Below are 4,733 nucleotides of genomic sequence, written 5' to 3'. Positions count from 1 at the left end.
ATATCAAAACCCCCTCTAGTTTTCAGAAAGTAATTCATAAATGTGCTTTTAAATCATTTTTTACAAACAGAAAGTTTTGAATAGATAATATTAACTACGAGACGAAAACCTATGCCCTCCTCCCCTGTAACTATGCTTGGTATTTTTGAAGATCCACCTGCCCCCCCTCCCCATAGGTCACGTAGTATGGGTACGTTCCCTTATTGTAAAGTACAAAAAAAATTCTATTTGAATTGAAATTGCATATCTCTTGTTGAAATTGTTTAAACTGTAACTCGGTTCTAATAAATTAGTAAAAATTTTTCCGGCCAGTAAGTGAACTTTTCGCCAGCACGAGTAGCGAGCTTCTTCAATCCACATCTAGCAACTGAGATTGAAAGACCTCTGAAGAAGCTTGTCACTCATGCTAAGCGAAACGTTAGGAAGCAACTTCAACCGGCGATAGCTTTTAGACCCGAATTAGGACAGCATGAGCTCATTTCTAATAATATTAAGAAAATTGATCGGTACCTTCTTCAGAATACAGACTATTAATTGCAACTAGGAAAATAATTAAAAAAAGCAATAATAAACAGTTAACATGACGATCCCACCACAATGGAGTGGTTTATCAGATGTTTCGCTAAGAGTTTAAGAGTGGTTAGCATCTTCAGGGACTTCGTTACGTTTCCTGAGGATACAACACTTGTTGGCAAAACCTTGTATAAAAGACTATATCGATCAATCATAACGTCGGCTATAAAGGCCTTAGCCCTTATTTGATCAGAAGGTATCGTATCCCATCATTTGAATGTCGCGTTTCGAAGGAAGGAGCATGCTCACCAAAATACGTCACCAAGGTGTCCCTCGAACCACCAATGTGGACTTTAGTATAGTTGAGACGTTCAAGTTGGCATAGTCCGCAATAAAACTGTTGCATTTACTTTTTATTTTAATTTACTGACTATACTAGAGCGGTTGCTGACAGAACGCATACTTTTACTTACGACAGACGTTTTAGGGAATACCGTAAACACAGAAAAGAGATGTCAGGCAGGAACTGCAGCGGACACTAATAAAAAAAAGAAAAACATTACATCAGTTGATGTGTAAAAGAAAGTGATGCAGACAAGCAGAATTTGAGCATGCTGCCAGCATGGGACTCTAAAGAAAGTTCAACATTCTTAGGAATTCAGGAAGGCAAAGACACTTGTTTAATTGTACATTACGTGTCGAGGGAAGAAGCAGGGGTTTTTCAGACCGCCGTCTAAAACAACCCTGTTTCTTCTCGAGGTACATTAAACTGATAGTTGACGAAATAAGAGTAAATTATTTAGAGGTTAGGAAGTCATTGTATGTGAGTGAAATTGAATAACTGATTTCTGCGCAGGTCTATAAACTTCAGAGCATGCGCACAATGACTAATTTCATGGCTTCCCGATTGAAAAACGGCTCAAGAAAGACCATATCTTCCTTATTTCATAGCTCGCAAATATGACAAAAAAGTATAATTTCAACCAGGCAGTTATAAAGATTTTTTGAGTACCTAAGTATTATTCCTATTATTCAGTTATCTCTTTTTATTTTGTCTGTACCCCTCATGAAGCACTTCCTATCTTAACAAGGTCTGTTCAAAACGCAGCAAACCCAAGTGGAAACAAGAAAGATGATATGTCCATTCTCACAGATAATTTATTACGACTACACCAATTTTGAACGTTCCAACTATAGGTACCTTTTCTAGTTTACCTATAAGAAATACTGCCGCACATATCCAAACGATATCCAATACAGCATATACAACGGCAACAAAATAGGTCATAGACGCTACAGGCGCAGAGCTAGAAAAGTCGTACAATTCTTCAATATCTTTATTTATTACAATTGTTAGTGTTCTTACAAATGATGCAGTAGTTGCGTTCGTGCACTGATTTCCTGCAAGTTACATACAATTATACAATCGAACATAGGATTTGTTATTTACTCCTAATGTTTATTAAATTCCTACATTATTGCATTATTACACTGCTCTTACACGTACAATATTTCTGAAACTATTATCAAGAGTATTTATAGCAGTGTAGCGCTTTATTATTTAAGATTTTGACGAAATTCACAGGGTAAAGATGTTTTGGGCAGAGACATTGATTTAATAAGGTATCATTTTCGGAAAAAATCAGAGTAGAAGTCTTTTGGTAAAAAAACGATTTAGGATGGGGCCATTTGTGTGAAAAAGTGCCAACTGCCCATAATTTTGGTGGCGGTAATTTGTATTAATATTAATATTAATTGTATCATTTTTTCTTGCTAGATTTTAATTTTCGCGTATGAATTTACCATTATTCCAATTTAATAATAACATGACATTGGTACCAATTGGGTATACTTACTGTAAAAATATGTGAAATACCATAATGTTAACAAGTAACTTTTTCCTAACATGGAGTATTGACATGTGTAAACGAGTATTATCCAAATGCATACTAACCAGTGAAAGAAACATTGTATCTGTAAATAAGAAAAATGTAATTGTAATAAGAATTCAAGAATAAAATTCTAAGAATCTAATATTTAGGCAGTTAAGAGATTTTATAAAAAGATCAGTCAACGGGTTACTAGATTTTGGTAAAAACCCTTTCGTAAATCCTACTAATACCATTTAAATAATCTATGTAAGAGAAGTCAATATTAGGAAGAGTGTCAGACAAGGATGCAAACTGTCACCGCTACTTTTTAATCTATATACCGAAGACGCGATCAACATCATTAAAGGCGGTACAACTGTAGGGATTGAAATACAGGGGCAACAAATTAGTATGCTTAGATTTGCAGATGATATAACATGATGATTAGCATCTAGCAAGGAGGAATTAGAGATAGCTTTAAATATTGTATGAATAAATAAAAGTAAAACAAAAATACTGGTATGCAAGGGAAGAAGAAGTAGGGAAAGAGCGATTGTAAAGATAGAAGATGAAAGATTACAAGAAATGACTGATTTTAGGTATGTAGGAAGTCAGTTAAGTCAGGACGGAAGGAATAGTAGAGATATAAAGTAGAGGATAGCGCAGGGTCGAGTCGTTTTTAATAAAAAGTCACTACTATGCTCGCGGAGGCATGAAGGTCTAGTTAGAGACATATTACAGGTAGAAACAGGAGTTAAGAGGAGTAGAGGTATACCTAGATTAGATTACTTAGCTCACTGTAGGAAAGAGTGGAGGTACGTGTCCAATCTGTCTTAGGACTGACGATCTTATGATGCTGAAGAAGACCTGACTCATAAACGTCCGTGCTAAACATACATATGCTAGAATTTTGCATAGAGGTTTCCTTTATGATGTATTCAAGGAAGGGTATTTCGAAATCCAACTCTTAAAGTGGTGAAGGATATAAGGAGGTAGCGGTGAAGTAGCAGGTGCCTAAATTCTATTGGATACTCGCACTGAGCACGCGCAGTACGTCAATTACGGTGTAACCAAGAATGAACAAAACTGACTAGAGATAGGAGCAAGAACTTCAAAAGGCGTCATGGTTTTTAATGAAATTTACAGCATGCATAACTGCACATAAGAACTTTTGAAATTGTTTAGTCATAGTTTACAAAATGAATTAAGAATAATCTTTTGGTCTGCTGTTAATTACATTTGACTTATTTCTGTTTTTATGGCGTTATTTTAACGAACGGAATAATACAGGAAAAATAATTTAAAAACCTGAACAGAAATACTCCCTTTGACAAAAGAGGCCTTATTGTGTATATACCTAATTGTCAGTGATTTGATATTTCATTTTCAATAGGTCATTTGATCATTATTTTATTACAGGTATTTCTCATTTCTTACCTTTTTAAAAAGTACTTACAATTGTCAGTATTGCAGCTGTTATATAACACCAGGGGTTACAGTAACACATTTTAATGCCGTAATAGTACCTAGGTATTTACAGATTTAAAGATTTGTTTGTTAATTATACTACTTTTTTTAACTAAAATTGGGTGACAGCGAACCGCCGACCTGTCAATTAATACCTGAGATTCTGAATGAATATGGCTATTATTAGAGTCAATAATAATCGGGAGGAAAAACAATAAAGCAAACTTTCATGGCTTCCTTATTTTCACGAACCATTAAAATAAGAAATATTTATTACATTTTTAAATAATTGTATTTAATTATTTGTAAAGGAAAGAGTGGGGGTACGTGTCCAATCAGTCTTAGGAATGACGACCTTATGATGATGATTAGTATTATTATTAAGTATTGAATCTGAATATTTATAAAATATTTTTATATAACTAGTAAATCTTTTTATACTTAGTTGCAGTTTAATCACAATAAAACGAAAGAAAAAAAATAATTTATTTCATCACAATCGATACAAAAATAATTGAACAGAATACCTATAAATATATGTTGCTTCTATTTAAATACGTATAACTACTGCTATGTGATTAAACATTTTACAAAATATTTTTTTGTCATTTTTTAAAAGCTTGTCATATTATTAGTTTAATATATCCCTAATGCTACGCAATGTTAATTTTAGTTTAATAGGCACAACATACAGTCGAACTTGGTTATAACGACAACTCTGATTTTAATGAGGAATTTTTCTTTATATTATATCTGTATACCCGGCAAAACTACTGTGGTTGATGATCCATGCCTTTTAACACTAAACCACTGAAATTTTAATTGGTTGGCGGATTTTTAACGTGATGGTTGAGCTAAAACTATTGAAACGGGCCTATAATG

The 4,733-nt window shown here is 33.7% G+C and overlaps 1 long non-coding RNA gene across 1 annotated transcript; it reads right to left on the bottom strand.

Moving 5' to 3' along the window:
* Nucleotides 1–1,288: 1,288 nt before the first annotated feature.
* LOC108733250 lies at nt 1,289–4,065 on the bottom strand. Its single transcript, XR_001937207.1, has 3 exons — nt 3,841–4,065; nt 2,370–2,487; nt 1,289–1,914 (listed from the first exon to the last, which is right to left on the bottom strand). It is a non-coding gene; the product is annotated as an uncharacterized LOC108733250 (long non-coding RNA).
* Between the last annotated feature and the right edge of the window lie 668 nt (nt 4,066–4,733).

The sequence above is a fragment of the Agrilus planipennis genome, unplaced genomic scaffold (assembly GCF_000699045.2).
Source record: "Agrilus planipennis isolate EAB-ADULT unplaced genomic scaffold, Apla_2.0 scaffold76, whole genome shotgun sequence".
NCBI classification, from domain to species: domain Eukaryota; kingdom Metazoa; phylum Arthropoda; class Insecta; order Coleoptera; family Buprestidae; genus Agrilus; species Agrilus planipennis.
This window is presented reverse-complemented; position numbering and strand designations above follow the sequence as displayed.